Here is a 15,582-nt window from a genome sequence, read left to right as displayed (position 1 = left end):
TCACCAGCCAGCTGCTGCAGAATGTGGCTGCCCACTTTCTCCATGGTTTAAGCTGCTAGGAGGACATGAGGCCTGTGATCAAGTCCCTCCATTGGTTTCTAGTCAGCTTCCAATGCTTTGATCCTAATCTTCAAAGCAATTAATGGCTCAAGCGTCAGCTACGCTAAAGGCCAAATTTCACTCTGTGCTGCTCAGGGACAATGAGATCTCAAAGCCCAGGTTGAAGCATGTGAGAGCTGGGGACAAAGTATTCTTTGAGGTGATCCAGCTAGGAACAAAATTTCCAGAGGAGATCAGGAAAATTCCGACTCTGACCATTTTTAGGAAATGCTGTAAAACATTCTTTTCAAAAAGGCCTTTTTACCCAAAGAATGAAATGCACAACACTGACATTCTCTGCAACCCTATAAACTTCAACAACCCCCGCCCCCTCCCAAAAACAGAAAAACACAGAAAACAGTGTTTACCCCCAAAAGAGAGAAGTGCCAGAGATTTCATGAAAGTGAACACCAAGGGGGCTACAAAATGAAAAATGTATTGTTCTCCCCATCCTGGGAAATCTGCCAACCCAGGTTGCCCTTCCTAGATGCTGGGTGTTTTTTTTTCCCATTATGAAGTTAGATGCTAAATCTGATTTCCATTTTCAAAATCTGTCTCATTTGGAGAACCCTCTGGTAAACTCATCTCAGAAGCCACATTACCCCTCTGTTAAACTCTGCCACCACAGCCTTGGTGAGACTGGTCCCATCCCTCATTGCGAATGCATCTTCACAGTTCTTACCCTGTACAAGAGTGATACTAAGACACGGAATTTGGAATATTGGACACAACACGATTTGGAATTAGGGAATTATTGATACAGAATTCAGGTGTAAAAATCTCTGCTTGAAACTGAAAAAAAAATAAAATGTAATCAATATTCTGGTCCACAAGTATCTGTATTTTGAAAGGACTTTCAGATCAGAGAGAGTAGTATCATGCTGTATTAAATTGTAGATGTAAAATGTGTTTAATTTATATTTATTGGCTTGCTTTTATATAATTTTTTGGTAGCAATATATGCTTTCTATCTGCAGGCTGAGAAGCTGTTTGCAGGAAGCTTACCCTAAACAGAAAATAATTGTTTTAGAGCTTGTTTTAGCAGATCAGATTTTGTTGATCTGATTCTCTTGCCTCATCCTAGCATCCTATTTTCCATTGATTGACTCTAATTAACATGCATGTGCTCAGACTCTATAAACCATCACTGCCAATGTCATTCTTGTTAGTTTGGATCATGATCTCTCCGGGCTGTGCCTTGGCTCCTGAAAGAGGATTTGTGGCTTAGATTGCAATTCAGGGTATTTATCCCCACAGCTTGACTCTACACTATTGTCATTTCTCAGGAATCACAACCCTCATTTTCTTCTCACCATCTCTATAAGTTTGAAATGTAGCTGAGGACTTACAGGCCACCAAACAAATTTAAATTTAATTGTTTCAAGAAATAGAGATGCTCTCTTGCAAAAGACCTGTCAGAAACACTGTGCGACTTTAAGCAGGGATTCAGATGGGAGATTCTGGAACACTACTGCAATATGATTTCAGCATTAATACAAATAATTGTTAATCAATGGAGCAATGTTTGTACTAATTTTAAAGATTGCTTATGTTTTCCATGTTAGGAGATGCAAAAAAAGTGACTAGTGACTTCATTTCCTTGTGGAATGTTCCATTCCTTATTTGATATCTTTGCAGAAATTCATTAAAAGTCTTTATTTCATTCTGCTGTGTGAAATGTTCACATTGACAAAGTATCTTTCAAGCCCACTACAGATAAAATATAGTGCTGTTTAAAAGATAGGTATACAATATCTTTCAGTAACCTTCAGCCTTCCTTTCCCCATTTCTTCCCTACTGGGATACCCCCACTTGTGTCATGTCTAATATTAAAATTAGGGGTTCTTTGGGGTGGGGAATGTACCTTTGTCTTCTGAGAAGCACCTATCTCGTCTTCTGGGTCCACGAAATTATCAAACTACTGCACAAAAGTAGCTTTTTTCAAGAATACCATCTCATTAACTATTTGTTTATATTTTCAGAATTTCCCAGGTGTTACAGGGCAGAACAACATTTGGAGGAGCCACTACTATGAAGATCCACTGAATTCCATGCCCCGATGTGAACCTATTCCATCTTGATGTGAAAGGAAAAAAATGTCTGGAGGCCAAATTGTGCCTCAGTGCTCTAATAGCTGAGAAAGGGGCAGGAAGACACCAGAAAGTTCCCCTTTGCACCATTTTCTCCTCTGTTTCCATTGCAGGGATGGGAGAAGGAGGTGTTCCCACCTTCTAGAAGATAGTGATAATTTGGCCAACCGGGCAATGCACAAGGAGGTCCTGAGTCTCCACATGAGCCCTAAACCAGCTCTCTGACAGAGCTGGTTAAGAAGAGCCATCCTGCCAGAGGGCTCCCCTAGCCATGGCTGCTGCTGGGATTCCCCTTAAAACACGGATTCCCATTGCAGAGGAGGCAGCAATGGAAGTGTAATACAGTCTATGGTTGTATTAGGTTTTCACAGTAATCAGGAAGAGGAGAAGAGTGGAAAGGCATGAATTCCCTCCCCTCATGGCTTGCCCACTCCTCCCTCAATCCAACTATTTCCTGCTCCTAGCACAGGTCCCTAGACTTGTGGAGAGGCACATAGGATGTCCACTGCCACACAGACTAATGGCCCTCACCTTTACTGCTAGTGTGGGAGTGATGGGTGTATGGGAAGATCTGCACACAGAGTCAACCCTCAGGGCATAGATCAGGCCCTTAATATTAGTTATTTCTTGGAAATGGAAAAGTGACAATTTCTCCTGACTAGCGAAAGTTTTCATCATGCAGCCAACATTGGTTTAATACTATTTGTAGAGAAGGGCTGGAAAATGTTTCCCTATCTCATGCGAATGAGAGATTTTTTTGAAAAATTTTCCCTCCCAAATTGGGACAAAGGTCAAAGTCTCAAATTTTTGTGAACTGAAAACATTGTGCTCAGCTCAGTCAAAATGAAACATTTTGATCTTTTAAATTGCTTTTACATTTTTAAACTATAAATTAACTTAAATCTCAATTTTTTTGTACTGAAAAATGGAACTGTTAATTTTGAAGACGTCAAAATGGGACCTTTGACAGTTTCAAAACGTTTCTTCAGAATTTTTTTTATCAAAACAGGAAATTCTTCTAAACTGACCAATTCTGGCAAAAAAGTTTCAGTTTCTATGAATTGGTATTTTCTGATTAAATTTATTTTGTTGAAAAATTCCCAACCAGCTTAATTTTTCTGTCATCACTGACTTCATTATTTTAATGTTTAGTGTGTTTGTTTAGACTTTTCAAAGAAGTCTAAAGGAGTCAGCTGCCCAAGTCCCTTGAAATTTCAGTAGGAGTTGGGTGCTTAACCTAATATTTTTGATAATCCCAGCCACCAATGCTACCATTTACAAATACCCTCAGATCTTACCACTCTCCACCTCGATGTATATGTTATCTTATTGCCAGCAGTCACATGATAACACATCTCATATAGATGGTACTAAATGAAAGGTGTCGTTAATTTTTTAACATAGCAAGATATGTAGTATCCTGCAGTAAATAATTAATGGAGCCAATAGTGGATGCCAGGAGCAGGTAATGCAAATATTTAGTTTCATATACAAAAAAAATCATTCTAGTGCAATAGCTATGTCCATGGATACCTGGCAGGTTGGTGGAATAAGCTCTGAAAGAGACCCTGCATGCTGCCCAAAAGTAGTGTTCTATTACCACATAATTGGATCAAGTTGTGAACTGGTAGCCAATCATATATATGCTGCAAAACAAATGTTAATGTGTGCCCATATGCTGGCCTGCACACACAGATCCCTCCCACAGTTTACCATGCTTCAAGCACAAATTATCAGCATGGGGGAGTTGTTTGTAGGGACTATTATAGATGAGGGGGAGGATATGCCTACCCATGTAGGCCATACTCCTGACTCTTAGACTTTGCCCCAGAATACCTCTCTCTGATCCCTGTCACAAAAGCCTCTCAAGACTGGAGAAGAGAGTAACTATTTGAGCTGGCCAATTTATCCCGACACATCGCCTCCTGAGCAATGCTTTCCAGGTGTGCACCTATGTGCATCAGCATTCCAAAAACAGCCTGATGCTTTATTTCTTCCTACACTCAGATGCATCCCCTGAAGCCCTGAATGATTTCTTCACTAGTTCTGGACTTTAATAAAATGATACGCATTGGGAGAAAAGCCCAGTTGATGCCTATCAATGCACCCAGGACATGTGCCAACTCCACTATGATCTGGACCATTTGCCAAAGGGCAAACAAGTTCAAATGAAAACCCCTGCATAGGACAGAAAGATCAGGAAAATGGTCTACTATAGTTCTATTTGGAAGTGGCGTGGAGACTCATTATCCTCAAAATTGAATTTACATACTATTTTCTGCTCTCTCATATTATGCTCAAGAAAATTCCCTGGTTATGACAAAGGATTTAGTCATCCAACCCAAGAAAGCCCCATGCAGAATAGGAAAAACAAAGGTGACCCTGAACATTATTATTTGTAAATAAGCATGGCTATTTAGCATGTTAACTAGGCCATTGCTCATAAGCTACAGTTTAACCCACATCTGGCAAGATAATCCTACAACTCAATTTATCCACAACATGTTGCACAGCTGATGTTTTTCTATGATGTGATCCATTGGAAATACTCATTAAACGCAGGGGTGATCATTTTATATATACTCTACTCTGATTTATTTGCAGAGAAATTATATCCCACTATAACTGGGTGATAGTGGTAACCATAATGAGAATTGTTTCATTAGGAAGAGGCTTTTAAATTCACATTAAACTTCTTTTACAGGTCTTCATGCCCTTCACCTCAGATCATTCAGAATTGTAAATCTATGTAAAAGGTGACCTGCAAAGGCCAAATAAAAAATTGCATTTGTGCCCTTGTTTTCCTACTTAGTTTTGCATAAAGATGACCAGAATGTGTGGGGAGAGTTGTTTTTGTTTGGTTGGGTTTTTTTTTTGTTGTTGTTTTTTTTTGTCTTCTTGTTTCTTACCTTGGAAATACCAAGTGCCTGTTTTTCCTGGATATTCCCTTGGGGAAAAAAAAGAGAGTGGAGTGTGAGCTTTCCCAGACCTTCATTGTTTGTCAGGGGTTTGAGTTAGTAAGAGGTTAACAAAACACAAAAAGCAAAGAGTTTTAAGAAATCTCACTAAAAATCCCTCATCTTTCAATTTCTCAGGTTTCACTTCCTTTGCACATGTAATGTTATAATCCTGCTCATTCTTCAGTCATCCATCGTCTTCAGGGAAAAATAGGGTAGACAAGACCTGAATTTCAATGGTAAAAAAAGACAAATCAGGAATAACAAGAAAATTAAATAAATCTTTCATACCTACTTTAAACAATGTAAAGAAGAAGGGAAAAAACACCACACACACATACACAGAGCATGGCTACAGTCAAGCCCTTCAAAAAAAAAAAGAGAAATAAAATACATTGAAACATTTTGCAAATGAAATTTCTCCTAGTGGTTTATTTCCGTGGTAGTCTTTTCGGACTAAGCTGCAAACAGGGGTGCTGGAACAATTTTATGGTGGGGTGCTGAGAACCATTGAACCAAGCTATAAACCCTGTATATAATGGAAACCACTTCAAGCTAGGGGGTATGGCAACACCCCCAGCACCCCTTGTTTTAGCACATATGGTTGCAAAGGTTCATGCTTAAAGCAAGGCTATCAGCAAGGGCAGTGCTAAATAACTAGACATTAAGGGCCAGACAGAGCCATCTCTTGGGTATGGCGAATCTGGGCGACTGCTCCGGGCCTCATGTTTTGGGGGGACCCACACTTCAGTATGCGTGTGTTGTGCAGGGGGCGCTAGGCTGGTGCAGGTAGGGTGGGGTTAGGGGTGCCTGGGGAGCAGGATGGCTCAGGGGCTGAGGTTAGAGGTTCGGGAGGCAGGCCGGCCCGGGGAGTTAGTGGGGAGTCTGGCACTGACAGGAGGGGTTGGGCCTGCACTCAACGGCAGGAAGCGTGTGTTGTATTTATTTTTCTTAATCATCCACCACCGCACCGGCTGCCAGCATCCTAGCACCACCGGAACATGCCAGCACAAGGCTGACCCCATCCATTGCCATTCTGCCGCAGACCCCTCTCTTTTCCTTCGCCCCTAGCACAAGGTGCCACCCTGTAATTGTCCATTGTCCCTCACTCTGCAGCACTGGTGTCACCTCCCCACAACAGATTTCACCTGTATAAAAAATGTTAAGGGGGCCCATACAGGCTGATTTGTCCCATGCCCCGCACCCCACTAGGGATGGCCCTGAGGCCAGATTCTCCCGTTCATCCAAGCTGGGCACTAAATTATTTTTAAGCTACCTTTGTACTTCCTCTACTCTCCGCCCATGCCAAAGAAATCTTCACCTGTGGAGATCTAGTTACTTTCTGCCACCTTTGTGCAACCAATGTGCCCCGAAAAAGCCAAAATGACAGTAGAGAATCTGGCCCACACTGTTCTTTGCTCATTTACTTGTCTAGGCTCACTTTCACTACAAATGGTAGCCATTAGGCCAAACTTTACTTGAGCAAACAGTTACCTCCAAGTCTGTGTCCCCAGAACCTCTGTATTGGCTGAAATTTAAAGTCAGTCTAAATCTACCACAAACTGAGCCACAAGGGAAAGGGATATGCCTTGATCATCTCCGTTCTGATATCATTTCTCTCTTATTGCTGTGATACATATCCCTGTTACAATCATACCAGTGAAGGTTCTAAAAGGCAGGCGGTCAGCTGGTATAGTGCTTGTTATTGTTACCTGTTTACAACCAGCATTTTCAACAAAGTTTTTTAAAAAAAGTTAAAAGTAGAATACTATGATCTTAATACTTGGAAACGTTTTCTCTTTTACTGGCAGGAGAGCTATCCATTATATCTAGTCCTGCAGTGTCATGCTATCTTATCTTATACATGAGGCACTTGGAAGGTATGTAGCAGATAATAGTAGCAACGATAATAGAAAACGGAGTCAAACAACAGCTGGACACAGTGCATGTACTTGCCCCTACTCATCTCTGTACCTGTCAGGAGCTGAAGGGGGATTGTTTATCAGGGACACAGACAGTGGATATAGTCAGCCCAAAATAATTGCAACAATTTAAAAGAGCCAGTCAGTGACAGTCAGTTTAAGCCTTTGGAAGAAATAACGGGTCCTGATTCTCCATTGCCTTGCAAATGACCAAAACAGATGCAAAATGCTACCGAGTCAGAGTAGTAGAATTTTGCGCTCACTTTGCACTTTTGTGCAAATGACCATGCAAGCTGCAAGACAGTGGAGAATCAGAAAAATTCCTGGGACACAGAGCCATTAGCACAGGTGTCCTGTGCTCCAAATTGGCTCAAGGGATTCCTGCCTTCCCTTCAGCTCCTGGGCAGTCTGCATTCATTGAAGCTACCAACAAAATGGTCACATTGGCCATTGGAACCACATCTCCAAAATGACAGTTCTACACACACGGAGGCACACCGACTGAAATTCCTTGTATCTACACTAGTGGGCAGGGGAACAAGCTATGGATAGCGTTCTCAGATAAAAAGTGCTTCTGCAGGGGAAGAGAGTAGGGCACAAAGCAGCTTTTGTCCTTCCCAGATCATACTATAGAGATATTGTACTGATGGTACTCACCTAATGGCTTAGCATAACCTGTGCAAAGGGACCATAGGACAATGATGAATGAGGCTGCTCAGATGTACCTCAGTTTGTGAACTCTTAGATACTGTAACGATTAGTGAAGACAGCACCTCCACCAATAGATGGTGCTGTATCTTTGGGCTGGTCTTCACTACAGAGAGATCGATGCTACTGCAATCGATGCAACAGGGATCAATTTAGCAGATCTAGTGATGACCCGCTAAATTGATGGCAGAGTGCTCTCTGGTCAACTCCAGCTCTCCAAAAAGAGTAAGGGAAGTCAACCAGAGAGCGTCTCCTGTCGACGCAGCACAGTGAAGACACCGGGGTAAGTCGACCTAAGCTACATCGATTCCAGCTAGTCCACTTATTCACGTCGCTGGAGCCGCGTAATTTAGGTCGACTTACCCCCATAGTGAAGACAAGCCCTTTATCTTAGGCCTTGTCTACACTACAGGGCAGGGGTCGATCTAAGTTACGTAACTTCAGCTACATGAATAACATAGCTGAAGTCGACGTACTTAGATCTACTCACTGCAGGGTCCACACTACGCGATGTTGACTGGAGACACTCTCCCGTCCACTCCCCTGGTGCTTCTCATTCAGATGGAGTACAGGAGTTGACAGGAGAGCGATCCGCAGTCAATTTAGCGGGTCTTCACTAGACTCGCTAAATCGACCACCAATGCATCAATCTTCGCACGTTGAACCCCCAGTAAGTGTAGACAAGAGGTTAGTGTTAAGTTGTTGTCTTGTACATTATGTTGTTGTAGCTGATCTGGGAGGTTACATCCTGCTTGGATGTATTTCAATAAAGCCCTTGATTTTATAAATGAGTATTACAATTAGCGGCAGTAGCATCAAGATGGCAAGAGCACTTTTGTCTGAAAAGGAATTTACCGGTCATGCAGATGAGACTGAGATCTGTGAGTACTTTCACAGACTTTGAGCTGTTACTCTGTGTAAATGAGTGGACGAATGAGGAAGCAGCACGGTACCTAACAGTGTTTTTGGATGGTGATACTAAACCATTTTATCAGCAGCTTCCCAGTGCAGATTGTGGTTGCTATAGACAGTTATGCAAATACTTATATGAACACTATGAGAGGGGAATTGGCCCTTCTGAGATACTGGAAGGAATGGCAAGCCAAGAGGAGGCAAGAAGGTGGATCATAATCAGAAGAACTGGAGTCAGTGGGCCCCCATTCCCTGGAGGGACTGTTATTGTTGGGACAGCAGGGGAATAAGGAAGAGTTAGGCAGCTAGACTGGCAGCAACTCAGCCACATGGACAGAGTAATGAGTAGGTTTAACAGAGTTCCACTTGTTCATCTTAATCTGCATTCCACTTTACTCTTTGCTAATGACACAGGAAGGGAACCCCTGCATAGTTATTTGTGTGCTTTCCCTGCAGTACCCTGGACTAGAGAAGGCAGGAGTGAAGCAGAGCCTGCTGGGCCAATCCAGAGCTGACAATGTAGAGAGATGCCTCCACCCAGTGGCAGAGAATCCCATGTTTAAAGTCAGTTTCTAAATGATTTAAGGGGAACTTCATAACCTGCTGGTGAAAGAGGATGACATACTGGATAAACCTATGGATCAGATTGCACAGAGTTCACACGTGGAAGCAGAAATTGATGTTTCCGTAAAGGCATCAGCTATTAATTCCCAGCCTTGGAGTGACCCTTTTCAGCTCTTCAAGAAAAGAGTGCTAGGGAAGTGACTAAAAAAAATGGAGCAGGCCCAGGTGAAAGCTATTTGCAGGTGTCCTGTGGGCCAGATGAGATAGTCTGTTTCCCTTGTGGGTCCCAGGCCAGATGACATTTGGAGATGATGTGGAAGAAAAGGCAAGGAGAGGGAATTGTCCAAACAGAGGGAAACTAGAAGTTGCTGATATAGCAAGGCCACTATCAGTAACTATTAGAAAGGCCCATGTGAAGAGCTGCCCAGCTACCTGATTACTGTGTGTTTGGAGATATCGATGGCTGGAATATCACAATGCTATTTGACACAGGATCTGAAATAAATCTGATTTATGGAGAACACCCAATACTGAAGGGGAAGAAGATTTGTATTGCAGGATTTAAATTGATGACTATTAATCCTCAGCCAGACAATAGGAGAAATTCAACTCTCTCTCTATTTAGAGTCTTTCCATACTAAATGGACTTTTATTGTGGTGACCAATATTTTCACTTCTGTTGTCCTAGGAGTGGATTTCATCCAAGGGAATCACAAAAACTTCTGGGATGTTAATAGAACTCACTTGTCCCTGGAGAATATTCAGCTTCCCCTGCTGGATGTGAGTAGGAGGAAGCGTGGACACGGGGGGGGGGGGGGCGGGAGGGTCAACTCTTGTGACCTTAGGGGTGCCTCTACCACTTCAACTGTTCCCTGTGGTGGCTCAGAATAAAGTTGTGGTAAAGCAATAATACTCCTAAGGTTAAAGTACTGCTGCAGTGAGCCTTTAGAAGTCTTTGGAGCTACCAACATCCAGTCAGGATTGCTGTTTAGCAGAACCCTGTTTCAAGTTGGATGAAAATATACAACTCGTGAAAAATCAGACTATAGGAACAGTATTCAACATAGGTGGTGTCTCAAAGCTTCTCAAAGGGTCAGAGATCAAGAGCCGTGAAACAGCCTAGTCAGTAAAAGAGATAGGGGTTGACTTGACAGAAGCAGCCGCATTAGGCAATTAAAGGAAGCAATTAGAATAGATGCTCTTACGATGTGCTAATATGTTCTCCAGGAATAATTAAGAAGTTGGAAGACATGATCAGGTGCAACACTTCATTGTGCTTAAGCAAGGGAGTGGTCCCGTGAGGCAGCCCCCACGTTGCATTCCCCTGGCTTATCGGGTCACAGTCAAAGAGAAGCTAAATCACATGTGGAGGATAGCCTGACTGATCAATCTACATCACCTTCTGTAATTGTGAAAAAGCCCACTGAAGACTTGAGGCTATACTTTGACTACAGGAGACTTAATTTACAGACAGGGTGTCTTCTATGTGGGAAAGTGGGCAGCTATCTTGAATTATGCACTTTTCCACATAGTATATACCCTGGATAAAATGTCAGGAGCAAAGTATTTTAGTAATTTTCAATTTGGTATTTAGATACCATCAGATTAAAGTGAAACCTGAGGATTGAAATAAAACTGCCTTTGTGACACCTTCTGGACTGTTTCAATTCTACAGAATGATTTTTGGGCTCATGAATGCACCAGCGACATTTCAGAGGGCATTAAGTGATCTAATATGGATTCATGGGAATTATTGTTTACATTAACAACAAGGAGTCCGGAGGCACCTTAATTCTGAAGAAGTGGGGTTTTTACCCACGAAAGCTTATGCTCAAATAAATCTGTTAGTCTTTAAGGTGCCACCGGACTCCTTGTTGTTATTGTTTACATTCATATTCAACTAGTTGTGTGGGTAGGGGGACAAGTTGTAATATTCAGTGGAAACAACACTTTCAACAAATACATGGTGTTGAATGTTTATTTTAGTGTTAAACTGTTGTCTTGTATGTTGTTGTGTCTGATACAGGGAGAGGGGCAGGACTAACAGTCCTGCCTGGGTGTGCTGGAGTTAGTATTTACAGAGTTGCAAAAAATCCCTGTGATTCTATAAGCAAGTATTACAATACCTATAATACCTATTCAGTGGTCTGTAAGTATTTCTATTATAAATCTTGGTAAGCAGGGATTTATACCTCCATTGTGTAGCTTCAGATGGAAACTTGATATATGTGGGGTCTGATTCTCCATTGCCTTGGACCTGATGTAGTCATTTACACCTATATGTAGTGGATGTGAAATGCTACCACCACGGCAGCATTTTCACACCCACTTTGCACAAATTAACTATCTATCCAGGAGATCAAGACAATGAAGAACCACAAGGTCTTTAATGGAACAACAGCACAGAGATTAGAGAGCCAGCACAATTGGGGGAGATGTGGTTTAGCCACCAACACAAGATCTTTGAGTAGTAAGGTTGTCCTAGCGCTATAATAATTCTTAATTGTAAAGGCAAAAAGATTTTACTGTTGAGAACAGCCTGGCACTGCCTGGTGAATGGGCTAGAAAGTGACCTACTAGGCACTTTCCTTCTCTAATGTTTGATTCTCCGCTGGAGTTCAAACTTAAAGTAATAGGAAATGGACTCTCTTCAGGTATAATATCAGGAATGCTTCAACCAGTCTCTCTCCTGAGTACCCTCCCAAAGGAGAAGCTATTAGCATTCCCCCATAGAGATCCTGCTGAGCCACTGACCCTCATTAACTGCTTTGCAGGCAGAACCTATGAATCTATTCCACTGTCATCCTGACAGATTTTTCTCAGCTCTCTGGTTACTTTGTCATTATCTCACTGTATCATGTACTACTTCAGTACTAGGAGTTTAATCTGAACTGTAAATGTCAATGCAATTTTGGGTGTTTGTTTTATCCCCTAAAATTATTTTTGGATGGCATTTGTTATATGAATAGCTTCCTCTTTTCCAAATAAAAGTCTTGAATCAATAGAGAATGGGACAAAGCAATCGCAACAGGAAAACCTAAGGTTTGGAAATGTGTTTCAGTTTCAATAAACATTTGGAGGCTGGGATTCTACAGTACAGTGGCATTCAGAATGGTGGAAATCCCAGGTCATGAGAAACAAACAATAATCCAAAATGGTGAAACATGCACCAAATGGTAGTGTTTATTTTCACCAAAATATGATAAATGGTATAACATACAAAAAAGAGTAAAGATGACGCCCTTCATCTTCTTCCTTCCTTCCTTCTTTCTCCTGAAACAAACATGCACCAAGACACCTGTAGAGATTTTTGGTAACACAAGATGGGCTATTTTAATTTAAAAGAGTGCTTAATTTTCCACCATTTCCCAGCTGCTCGCTTCCCTCTCCCTCCTTGACTTACAAGCTTACCTTTGTAATTCAAGACCCCTTTCAAAATGATTACTACCAAGTAGGCCCAGTCTCAGTCAGCATCATCTTCACCACACATAAACACTTCCCCTAAGTAGCCTAGCACATTCCCTTCCTTCCTGGACACTGCAAGGTTTGAACAGCAGAGCTAAAATCTCACCTACATGTAATTAAAGTGTAAGGCTTTCCACATTACCTGCAACTAGGCAGGCTTGATTAGCAGGGATGGGGGAAGGAAACTATCGTGTTCTATAGCTGTATTCTGCCACTGATTGACCACATAACACTGAGCAAGTCAGTTAACTGCTCTCGCCCATAGCTTTCTCATCTGTAAAATGGACATAATGTGTCTCTAAATCTTGTGAGATTTACACAGTGTTTGTAAAAGGTTCACCTTAGGGGAACTGAGAGGTTCTTTCTATAAGTTGTGTGCCCTGTCAATGGAGGGGCTGGAAAACACTAGATTTTTTTTTTTTACTTCAACAGTGGTTATGTACCAAACTGATTTGTGTTTATGATGAATGCTTAGGTCAGTTCTTATTTTATCTGAAATGATTGCCAGTTCCTAGTGATGTCTAAACATAAGCTTCATTTCTCTAGTTTTTTTTTGTTTGGGGAAATAGTCTGTTTGACAAAAGTTCTTTATGTGGTAATTGAAAATGGAAATAAATAGCTGAAATGCTGGTGGTTCTGTGACATTTTGTTAGAAAAACTGTCAAAGCACAATCTACTTCTTTCCAACTGTATGTTTCACTGCTGAAATTACTCATTCAGCATCTTGGCACAATTGTACAAAACAAAAGACAGAGTAAAAAATAAACCTTAAAAGAACGTTAAGTTATGAATTATGGAGATCCATATTTGCATTTGAGAATAACTGAAGTGGCACAAGTATTATAAAACCTGTCTTCCATCATCTTTGTGAAGAAATCTGAGTGCATATGACTGCATCCCTGCTGTGTAGGTGCAATAGTTATATGGGAGGATTGCTGTGTTTTTACTTCAGTCTGAAGTTTCTGGCCCCACAATGAGTTACTAAACCTTTACAATTATCACAGCATGCAACAGCACAGCTCTGTTGCTCTCTGTCTAACAACAACTGGGGGGGGGGGGGCTGGGGGCACAGAAAATGTTTAACTAGCTTTGGGACTGCACAAAGTTCTGAGCACCCTCAATTCACACTGGGTTTGTATCTCCCTTAAAGGGGCCTAAACATGAATGTATAAGTAATTTACACCCACCTTAAAGCCTATTTTATATTGCCAGAGCGGTCTAAAGAAGTGACGCTAGTTAATGGCAATCAGGCTCAGAATCTCACAGGAGGCTGTCAGCCCCTTGTAGCATCAGTCCCTGGGTGACCCATTCATTCACCCTTAAGTAACTGGTCATTTTCTTTCACCATTCAAGTCATTGTGTTCTCTATGCTCTTACTTAATGTGATGTGGTAGTCTGCCCCCTTAAACATAGTAGTGCCTAGTAGGCAGCCCACCCTCCTTCTCCAGTCATGTGGCATGGATGGCACTTTAAGATTTTGAAAGGTCCAATCTATACACATAAGAACCTAGGAGATATTGATAGAGAGGAAGCAGTCCTGGGAATAAGTGGTGCTTGGAAGGAAATCCCATCACTGTCTCTTTCAAGGCCTGCGGTCAGGAACTTTGCAGACAGGGTGGGGCAACCAATTGGGAATAAGCAGGGAGAAGGGGACCTGCATAAATGCTGCCTTCTCTCTCATAATAAGGCAGACCTCAGCCAGAAAAGGCTGGCCTGCTGAACCATTTTGGGGCCAACTGAGGGAGAAGCTAGCTAAGGCCTTACAGGTTGCTAACTTACAACCCCGCTCGGATGGAGAAAGTGAAAGGTAACCCAGAGACTGGGAGCAGAGCCCAGAGCGTGGGCTTCAGAGAAGCCCCAAAGGCCAGAAGAACCTTTTGTTTAGCCCTTTTAACCTAAGAAAGGGGATTGAACTAAGGGATCCAGCTGGAGGGCTGAGCCACATGAACCCCATGAGACAGAAAACCCTAGGGAGGAAACTGAGGCAGGAAGTGCCTGCAGTGCTACAGTCAGCCAGCAGGGGGAACTACAGCAAAGTCACACCAACTGACACTTAACAACATTGGGTTCTGGGGGATTAAGGCTAGTGGCTTTGCAACCTTGTATTAGAATGGCCTTTCACTTTCAGGACTATTGGAAGTATCAAAAGCCACAGGATAATTTAAATCTGTTAAAGATCTACTTATTCAAGTTAGATTAATTTTAAATGGGTGTTTTCAAGTGATGCTGACTGACTATTTGTGGCTTGTGGCAGATGACTTAAGTAACACTGTGTTGTTTCTGTTCCTTGTTTTTAAGGAAAAGAATGATGAACAAGAAATTACTAAATTTTTGTTCATGAAAATATACACTTGTTCACATATTAAGTTTTCTAAAGAATGGCCATTTCCCAAATGTTTGTGCAAAGAAAACCATGTTCACGTGAATGTTTCCACAAAGAGACAGTGGCATAACATGGTCAAATCTAGAAGTCGTCTGGTCATAAACACTGTTCTGCAGAAGTCAGAAGTTCTAGAATTTAGTTAAAGTGACAAATATGAAAGCAAACTTTGGCTTGTGATCATATTTATACCCCAATCCTGCAAAAACATATTCAAATGCTCCACTTTACATGTGTGATTAGTCAGTGGGTCCACTCCTGGGCGTAAAGTTAACTAGGAGTATGGTAAGGTCTGATTCTCTTCACTTTCACCAATAATAATGCACCTAAAGTTAGAGTATACACTAATGTAAGGGAGAGGAGAATCAGACCCAGAATCCAACAGCTTTCCAAAAAGGTTTTCTTCTACACAAGGTTTCAGAATATCCTTTGAGATGGAATTTTGTGGTTTTTGTCTGATCCTGGCTCCTTGCAGGAATTGTACC

General features: G+C 41.8%; 1 long non-coding RNA gene across 1 annotated transcript in view; it reads right to left on the bottom strand.

The window, feature by feature from the left end:
- LOC122457871 overlaps positions 1–12,904 on the bottom strand; it is a 36,375-nt gene extending 23,471 nt beyond the window's left edge. The window contains exon 1 of the long non-coding RNA XR_006277554.1: positions 12,664–12,904. This is a non-coding gene — a long non-coding RNA (uncharacterized LOC122457871). The remainder of the gene's footprint in view (positions 1–12,663) is intronic.
- Positions 12,905–15,582: the final 2,678 nt, after the last annotated feature.

This window comes from Dermochelys coriacea, chromosome 1 (genome assembly GCF_009764565.3).
Source record: "Dermochelys coriacea isolate rDerCor1 chromosome 1, rDerCor1.pri.v4, whole genome shotgun sequence".
In the NCBI taxonomy this organism is placed as follows: domain Eukaryota; kingdom Metazoa; phylum Chordata; order Testudines; family Dermochelyidae; genus Dermochelys; species Dermochelys coriacea.
The sequence above is the reverse complement of the archived record's forward strand: the minus strand, read 5'-3'. Positions and strand labels throughout refer to the sequence as shown.